This window comes from Prionailurus viverrinus, chromosome A1, assembly GCF_022837055.1.
Source record: "Prionailurus viverrinus isolate Anna chromosome A1, UM_Priviv_1.0, whole genome shotgun sequence".
Classification (NCBI taxonomy): Eukaryota; Metazoa; Chordata; class Mammalia; order Carnivora; family Felidae; genus Prionailurus; species Prionailurus viverrinus.
In genome coordinates this window covers 74,659,493-74,669,761 of record NC_062561.1, presented here as the reverse complement: position 1 = coordinate 74,669,761, position 10,269 = coordinate 74,659,493, and the positions used below count along the sequence as shown (strand labels likewise).

The 10,269-nt window shown below is 38.4% G+C and overlaps 1 pseudogene; it reads right to left on the bottom strand.

The window, feature by feature from the left end:
• Nucleotides 1-9,621: 9,621 nt before the first annotated feature.
• On the bottom strand, nt 9,622-9,729 carry LOC125146830 (uncharacterized; annotated as a pseudogene).
• Between the last annotated feature and the right edge of the window lie 540 nt (nt 9,730-10,269).

Here is a 10,269-nt window from a genome sequence, read left to right as displayed (position 1 = left end):
ATTGATATCATATGCAATTCTAGTAAATTACAAGTATGTATGCGTAGTTACTCAAATTAGACACACATAAGTATAATATAATTGATTATATTAAAATGTAGAGGAACCACTGATTAGTCACATCAAAATAAATAAAGTTAGATCACCCTACGCGATATATCAAAACACAAGTTTCAATAAATTATAGCGGTAAGTGTAAAATTACAGTTAAAAGAAAATAAAAATACAAATTAGTAATAAGTGCACATCTACCCATCTGATGGAAAATATCAAGTGACATTATGAGCAAAGGCTTGAACATAAAGAGTTGATAGAGCTAACAATGTTTTTTAGAAGAAATAGTTGCTTAAAATGCAAAAATTAAAACCAGATTTGGTACATCATTTAAAGAGTACAAAGTGTATTCTGCTTAAAACAAAAAGAAATCTGACAAACCATTAAAAAAGGAATGAGACAACTAACAAAAGCAAGTGAGGAACCAAACAGACAATTCACGAAGAAGTACCCATGCACATAATTTTAAGTTTCATCTTGATAACATTTTTCAACGTTTATTTATTTTTGGGACAGAGAGAGACAGAGCATGAACGGGGGAGGGGCAGAGAGAGAGAGAGACACAGAATCGGAAACAGGCTCCAGGCTCTGAGCCATCAGCCCAGAGCCCGATGCGGGGCTTGAACTCACGGACTGCGAGATCGTGACCTGGCTGAAGTCGGACGCTTAACCGACTGCGCCACCCAGGCGCCCCTTGATAACATTTTTAAAACTTCAAATTAAAAATGAAGTTTGCTGAAAATGTTGAAAATGAGAATGATAGGTAAAAATATGATCAAATTAAAATACACCGTCAACATAACTAGAAATTTTTTTCTTTTCTTTTTTTAAATTTTAAAACTTATTTTTATTAAAGTATAATGAGCATACAGTGGTATGTTAGTTTCAGGTATACATGATAGTGATTCAACAATTCTACACATTACTCAGTGTTCATCATGATAAGTGTACTCTTAATCCTTTTTATTTTTAGCTTCTTAACTATACGTATCTTTTCTTTTCCACACCTAATAAAAAGCTTTGGAACTCCTTGAAGTCTAAGCGGACCAATGTGCTGTGATCATTGCTGCTGTATCTAAATAACTTTGAACTTGAGGCTTTTAATGTATCATACTAAAGCAAAAACTGTCTGATTTAAAAAAAAAAACAACACTGAAGTAGGGGCACCTGGGTGGCTCAGTCAGTTGAGCGTCTGACTTCGGCTCAGGTCATGATCTCGCAGCTCATGGGTTCAAGCCCCACCTCGGGCTCTGTGCTGATGGCTCAGAGCCTAGAGCCTGCTTCGGATTCTGCATCTCCCTCTCTCTCAGCCCCTCCCCAACTCACAATCTGTCTCTCTCTCAAAAAAAAAAAAAAAAAAAAATTTTAAAAAAATTAAAAAAGAAAACTGAAGTCAATGTTTGGCTCAGACAATTAAAAACAAAACTGGGGGCGCCTGGGTGGCGCAGTCGATTGAGCGTCCGACTTCAGCCAGGTCACGATCTCGCGGTCCGGGAGTTCGAGCCCCGCGTCGGGCTCTGGGCTGATGGCTCGGAGCCTGGAGCCTGTTTCCGATTCTGTGTCTCCCTCTCTCTCTGCCCCTTGCCCATTCATGCTCTGTCTCTCTCTGTCCCAAAAATAAATAAACGTTGAAAAAAAAAATTAAAAAAAAAAAAAACAAAAAAAACCCAAAACTGATTTTCACAATTGGTATAGAAAAGAAGAGACATATATATGTTGGTAGGGCTAATTTGACCACATGTGCCGATGCATTAAAAATATTAACTCAGTCACAACTTATCCTAAGGGAATAATCAGAGATGTACAAAAAGAAGTTATGAGCAAAGATATTCATCTCCAAAAGAAAGAATATGTAAAGAACTTTTAAAAAGAAGAAAATATGCTTATTATATTTTATGTGTGAAGAGCAATTTGAAAAGCAAAAATGCATAGGTAGAAGTATATATATGTAGAAAAAAGCTTGAAAAGATGCACACCAGATTATCAAGGGAGCACTCTGCTTGCAATCAGGAAGACTTACCCTCCCACTTGAGACAACTAAATATTAAAGCAAAACACATGAAAAAAAACAGCCCTCAAGGCTTTAGATGCTAGAGAAGGCAGGGCAGAGATTTCTAAGAAGTAAGAAATGGGGAAGTAGATGAGGTGAGCTGGGAGACTGGTCCCACTTGCTTCTTGGAGGAAGTTTCCAGCCCACAGTGTGAGGAAGGGAGACACGGTCAGAACCAGGAGTCAAGGAGCCGGTAGGGGGAGTCCAGCAGAAGCAGGGCAGACAGACTTCTCAGGACAGCAGGACAGGAGAAAGTTGCACAGGGAGAAAACTCCAGAGTTCTGCAGAGGGCCGTCCTCAACAGCTAGGTTGACCACTGTTGATCAGCATGTGCACATGAGGAAAATACCTGAAACATGGAAGAATCAAAGGGAACAGTTCCTGGACGGTCAGAATAATAAGTGCTAGTTGGAGGGAATTGATGAGAGTCCTGAGAAGGATTTTGCCCCAGAAGAGGAGTTAATTCCACAGAAAATGAAGATCTGGTTCTATGTAACAAATCCTTAAAGAAAGATATAAAAGAACCAAGCTTTTCTCAACTGACATAACCCTGTCTAGTACCGAGCTCAAGAGTACTTGCAGCATAAAAATACGTGCAGAAGCACAGAATGTTCCTCTTGTTCAGCATCCATTCAGAAATTACAGAGTACATAAAAAGGTAGGAAAGGATCACCTACAATGAGGTAAAAAGTCAGTCCATTGAAACAGATCCAGGCACAACAGAAATAACAGAATTGGTAGACAAGAACATTAAACAGTTTGTATCGCCACATCTCAAATGGTAGAGGAAAGAATAAACATTTCGGCAGGCTCATGGGGATATAAAAAGACCGAACTTGAATTTCTGAGGTAGAAATGGCAAGGTCTGGGAAGAAAAACGCTGTGCTTGAGACTAATGGCAGATTAAATACGGCAAAGGAAAAGGTTAGTAAACCTGATGGCTAGCTTTCCTTAGCATTAGACTGTTGTCATAATGAATGACACAGACTCAGTGACTCATTGAAGGTGCTGTATTGTTATCGCATAGTTTTGTCCATCAGGGGACCAACACACTTTTCACTGGGTTAAAATCCAGGTGTTGGAAGGGCTGCTTTCCTTCGAGAAGTTTTCAAGAATGTGTTTCCTTGCCTTTTCGGGCTTCTAGAAGCTGCTCTCATTTCTTGGCTGCTGGTTTCTCCAGCCATCGTCAAATCCAGAAACTGTGTCACGTGCATCTCACGTTTCTTGGCTATTCTTCTGCCTCCTCCTTCTTCTTTTCAGAGCTCATGTGGTTAGAGTGAGCTTCCCCAGAGAAACCAGGACAGTCACCCTATTTTAGCTCATCTAATAGGAATACGAGATCGATCAACACTAAAGAACAAAATTAGGAAAAACGAAATGTCTCAAATGACCTCAGCTTCCTCCTTAAGAAATGAAAAGTAAGGATTAAGGTAAACCCAAAGTAATCAGAAGAAAGAAAAGAAAATAGATCATAGTATAAATCAATAAAAATCAAAATATACAAATGTATATTGCATACACCCTATATATTATATTTGAACATTATATTTAATTATATTTATATTTTTCTACTCGGTATTTTTAATAGAAAGAAATACCACATCCATATTTTCAGAATTTCACACAATATTTTTTAAATCTCCAGGCTAATAGATTGAAAACAAAGATTACTCTTTAACAGAGGGCAAGCAGTCCCCAATATTGAGATGCAATTATCACAAAAATCTCCAACGAAGAAATCCAATTTAAGAAACAAAACAATTGAGCAAACAAAGAAAACCAGAGACAAACAAAAAACCCAGACTCTTAAATACAGAGAACAAAATGGTGGTTGCCAGAGGGATGTGGGGCACTGAAATAGATGAAGGGGTTAAGAGTATACTTACCGTCATGATCACTGAGAAATACAGAATTGTTGAACTATTATACTGTACATAATATGTACTAACTGTACATGTATAATGTACATGATGTGTACATTATACTGTACATCATAGGAAACTAACGTAATACTGTATGTCAATTATACTTGAGTAAGTTTTTTTTTTTAAGAAAGACAACAAGCAAAGAAATCAAAACCAATTCTAAGGGAGGAAGAGAATATTCTTTATCAGGGCCGTCTTTCAGAGGGGTGTGCAATGTAACAGCCTCTGGGCATCCATTTACGAATTCCACACCCGTGTATTAAGCACCTGCTTACTATGAATGACAGAGTGGACGGAGACTGAAGCTGGAGCAGGGAACAAGAAGTGTGTTTCTTTGTTAAGCAGATAAAGATGTCGTGTTGCTGCCAACTGCATCTGAACCACTCTCCAGGGTGTTCTTCTCATCTCCACCTGAGAATCACACTGTGCACATCGGTTGATGAAGGTTTTCCGAAATGCCTCCCCTGTGCAAGGGGTGGTTCTGTGACAACCCATTGCCACCCCCTTCTCTTCCCCAGGGCGCAGAGACGCATTGAGTGGGTGGGGTGCTCATGCACATGTGTGCTGGGGATACAGCAGGGGAGGCAGGATCTTGCCAGAAACGTTGCTTCTTCCTGTATTCAGACCTACCTAGGGGTCTGGCTCATAATACCAGACATAATTGCATGTAGTGGCCTTCCTTGTACCTCATAAATTCTATGGCTTTTTTCTCCAGTTGGCTATCTTTTGGAAGCCAGGAAAAAAAATATTCAATAAGCCTTGACTATCTCCTCATCTCAATTCTGGTCTGAGCTAATTTTCTATCATGAGGTTCCTTGGCTGTATTTACATCAGTGGACTGTGCAGACATTCTTTGTCCCTGAACCTAACTCAAGTGGTATAAAGTTCCCTGCATATGCTCCATGGCAGTTAAGAGGTTGAAATGGTGTGTTTTGAGGACATCTAGAGAAGGGCGTGGCCTGAACCCACCAGCTAGCATAATTGTCAATGCCATATCCCCAAACCACTATTAAATAGAATTTGTGTGTTCCCACTAAATTGTGCAGTCTTTTAGGGCTATATCTCACTTATTTCTGTACCATTGCACTTTGAAGAATATCTCATGTAGGAAATAGACAATAGATGCTTATTAACTAAGTGACAATGGTCACCAATTTCATCCAGAGGTTTTGAACTTTATCCAGGTTTTACCAAGCATGCCTGCCAAATAAAATGCTCTCCCTTTCTAACTTCAGAAATTGTAGGGAGGATATTTGCCAAGGCTAACTAAAGGGGGATTGTGAATCTCTTTTTCATACTTCAGGCTAGAGAAACACAGCGTCTTTCGTTTTTCTCTCTGAGTCCTTTAGGTATTTGTGATTTATTTAAAGTGAGTTCAATCCGGGCACCTCAGAGCTCTTCTGAGAATTTTCACATGTAAAATTAGATCATTTTGGTAAGGAATTTTACAGGTCAACACTTATGCTTAAAATGGAATTCCTTTCAAAGAATTGTTTTTAATAGTGTACAAATATAAGAAAAACTCAAAGTAGACAACATCATGGTGATAACTGGGGTCCCCGTTTTCCAGAGCAAGAAGTGTTTTGTTTTCTTCTTTTTTGTCTTTAACAATTCTATTTATTTATGGCATCATGCTCACAAACACTTATTTATGTCATGTATCTGTTCTAATATCTGCTTTTTTGAAACATAAGCTGAAGAAACACTTTAAAGTTTCCTTGAGATGTTTGTGTGTGTGTGTGTGTGTGTGTGTGTGTGTGTGTGTGTGTGTTTTACTGTTTTGTGGACACTTATAAACATTCAAACACCATTTTCCCTCAGAGTTGCCTAGTTAGAGTAACCTCATGAATAAGGTCGTTTACAACACCTGTGTCCTTCAAAAGTTTCTCCAGGGATGCCTGGGTGGCTCAGTCGGTTAAGCGTCCAACTCCGGCTCAGGTCATGATCTCACGGTTCGTGGGTTCGAGCCCCGCATCGGGCTCTGTGCTGACGGCTCAGAGCCTGGAGCCTGCTTTGGATTCTGCGTCTCCCTCTCTCTGTGTTCCACACCCATTCGTGCTCTGTCTCTGTCTCTCTCTCTCTCTCTTTCTCAAAAATAAATAAAACATTAAAAAATTAAAAAAAAAAAGCTTCTCCAGCAAGATTTTCTCAAGAACCCCAAATAATGGGACCATCACAATGCTTTGTGAGCTCCTTTAAAAGGGGAAGGGGTTATTGTTACTAATGGCCCCAGGAGTGGTCCTGGTGATGTGTCATACCTGGCTCTATGAAGGAACTTGTGCTTAAACACAAACAGGTATTGTCTCAATGGAGTTCCAAGGCTAACTAGCATGAGCCTTCATATCACCAGATACACATGAAATTAATCTGACCAGTTTCCAATGGTACGTCCCATTCATAAGTTCTTAGTACTACCACTGCTTAGATTGCTTGCCTTTTACTACCACATCTGTCTCAGTGGGGCAAGCTGGAAATGAGATACAGTGTCAGCTGCCCCCTGCTGACAGGGAGCAGCTGGATGTGATGTGCTCTCCTTGCAGTTAGTTTATTTCCAACTTGGTACCTAATATATACCTCGCCCCTTCTCTTATCCACCTGCTAATGAAGCTTACCGCTCAAAGAATAGCTCGAAATTCTGATTTTCTAATCTGGCTAAAGAACATCACATTCGTCCCTTAACTTTGTATCTCCACAGAAGTATGGCATTCGATTTCAATATTAATATAATGTTTTAACGCTTTGGCTTGGGACACTTCTGTTTTTAATAACAGCACTATTTCCATGACTAAAATTTTTCTTGACAATTAAAAAAACAAGATACTAAAATTGTTTGAAGCTACAGTCACAAAACATGACAGACATGTCAAATTAAAATAAATTCAATTCAATTTGTACCTCAAAAGGGAGCCTGGATATCGGATTCATTTAGAATTGTAGGCAGAAGTACATGGAATAACGCGGCATAGATTTATTCAGGGATCGAAGATCAGAGCCCCTGGTTACAGACACTGAACACTGGCTTTACTTTCACTGTCTTTGGTCAGATCTATAAGAAATTTCAGGATTTAGTGAGATGTTTAACTCATCCCCCAAATCAATACTTTGTGGGGGGGAGGAATTATAAGTAGAAAATGACAAATGCATTATGATTTCTAGAACCAACACATTTCAACAAAATTAGAAAAGTTTTATTTATTTTTGAGAGAGACAGAGACAGAGCACGAGCAGGGGAGGGGCAGAGAGAGAGGGAGACACAGAATCTGAAACAAGCTCCAGGCTCTGAGCTGTCAGCATAGAGCCCGATGCGGGCCTGAACCCACCAACTGTGAGATCATGACCTGAGCTGAAGTCGAACATCTAACTGACCGAGCCACCCAGGTGCCCAGAAAATTTTAAATAGATACTTTAAAATGTTTAGAGTCAGGAAATAAGAGATATCTATATAAGACTCCTTCGTTTTCAAAGGCTTTTGCTTTTAGTCAATATCAATGGCAAATGTAAGCCGTATTGGTAGCTGTTTTTTTAAGAAAATAAAGTATGAAATTTCAAAGATAAACACTTCCCCAGATCTCTAACGTGGAAATCTAATTATGTACGTGGACATCCATAACTGTCATATAAGCATGCTATTATAAATCAGAACAGTGTTAAAACAATGATCCTAAAATATCCTGTAAATACTAAAATATTCACATTAGAAGAAAAATCATAGGTATCTGACATAAATGGCAAGATTTGTTTTTTCTTTGGGGACTAAAACATCTCTACATATTTGTATTTTGCACATGAACTTTGAAGCTATAAATTATAAAGCACAAACTGGTGGAAAGTCTAACTGTATGATTAAGAAACTAAACTAGTTTGCATTTAAGAAGGAATTTGAATTCTGTAGACCTTACAGGATTATATATTCTGCAAAAGTTTGTGGCACACACACACAGCCACATACACAACCAGTTATTTTAATGATGTCTTAAATCCCAATAGAAATACTGAAGGAAATAGTGGTGGTCAGAGCTGAAACTGACCCAGAGGAGCAGGAGGAGGAATTTGTAAAGATATGACTGTTCCCAAGACCTCCAACTTTGAAAAGAGGAATTAATGGCTATAAAGGATATATGACAGCAGAATTTCTCAAACATTTGGCACATTATTTGTCCCAAACCACAAAATGATGTGTAAGCACTTCAGGAAAATCTCAGAAGTAAAAGAAAATGGTTCCTACTTGCTAAAAAAAAAAAAAAGGATCTCACAATTTGTCACCTTGGAAAGATTCCATTTCATTTTTTGCGAAATTTGTTTTTAAGTGTGAAGAGCAGAAATTCGCTTCGCACTCCAGAGTGTGTACCCTTCACCTCGTAGTCACAGAATAATTCACAGGAGAATATATGTCGTATATTATATATTACCAATGTATATGGTGAAAGGGCTTGGAATATTTTCTTGGATAGTTTTATTTATTTCGTAACTGTTAAAAGTAGAGTTCCTTTTAAAACACAATAGAAGGACAAGAGCCTAACTGATGCTGATGATTGGTTTTTCATCCAAGAGCAGTGCCTCGTACAGCCCTATGCAACCACTGCCACACCCAAATTTAATGACTCTGTAGAACCCCACAGCATGCATTTCCTTGCAGGTTAATTTCTGGGGCTACATACTTTAACCTGACTCCTAAAAACGCCTTATCTATCTTCTACCTTCTTGTGTCATATTTATTCTTATAAGACAAATCATACTTTAAATGACACGGGTTATTGAAAAATAAATGAACAGATCATGCATCGATATACTCATAACTTCCTAAAATCGGTAGAGACTGTGGAAACATGATGTCAGTTTCCCGAAATTTGAAAATAGATAGCATACTGACCCCCCCATTTCTCAACTCTGAGCACACTAATCATTTATTACACACGATTTACCACCTTACTGTATACACTCTCACCCTCTTGTTTCTTGTGTGTTTTAATGTAAATAAATTATCGTGTTGAAAGCTTCTTGCAGAAGGGAATTCAATCTCCCACCTCATTTTATACTGGTCATGGTGTCTAGGAGACTAGATGACACAAAGTGATAGCTCAATAATACCTGTGGTTGCCTGCTGTGATTGAAGAAGGTATGCCCAAATGGAATTCTTTATGAATGGCATTCCTCTCCCAAGGTCAGCGTGCATGACACCTTCTTCCATGTACACAGTGCCTTCTGGGTAGCTCGCACAAAAAGAATAACATTATTCCTAAATTCCACCCTCTTCATCGATTCGTCCCAGCACCTTACCTATACACACACATTTACACACATGCACATACACACACGTGAAAAAATACCATGGAAACATGCAAAGTGTTTGTTTTTGGTTTATTATTTTGGTCACGTGTTCAATGCTTTACCCTGTGAATAACAGTTGTTGTTTTGTTTTGTTTTGTTTTGTTTTGTTTTGTTTTGTTTTTGTTTTTTTAAAGGAGAGGAATGGGGAACAAGGGTGGCTCAATCGGTTAAGCGATCGACTTTGGCTCAGGTCATGATCTTGCTGTTGTGAGTTCGAGCCTAGTGTCGGGCTCTGTGCTGACAGCTCAGAGCTTGGAGCCTGCTTCGGATTTGTGTCTCCCTCTCTCTCTCTCTAAAATAAATCAACATTAAACATTCAGAGAAACTTCTCTAGTAACGAACTATAGAAATGATCCCTGAAAGTATAGTCTTAAAAATAAATTAACATTAAGATGAAAGGAGAGTAAGAAAGGCTGTTCTGAGTTAATGAATAATGTTAACAAAATTATGAATGTGACAATCATACCTTAATTTAAAAAACACTGACGTTCTTTCTGAACCAGTTACCAGAGGAAACCCCTTCTTATTTGGGCCTTTCCAAGGTCATTACTTTGGAGGCAAAGAAAAGTCAAATAATTTGTGCTGGAATTTTAGTAAATCTCAGTAATTTCCCTCACCACCCGTTGTCTAGGACGATCCGTCGTTGTGACTCATACAAGTATAATTCATATATTGATGCTTTTATGTTCAGAGTTTTTTTTAAAAAAAACATCAGAAAACATCTCTCTAGGCATTTTTTTTTCAAAAAATCTGTTGCATTAGACTATGTCAAATATTTGATTGAAACAAATGACATTTCCGTATAACATATAAAATGTGTGCATTGTTACTTCACTTCATGATGTGACACATGACCATGATGTGATGGTCATCATAACCCATAGCTGAAAGTACTCCATCCTCTAATAGCCC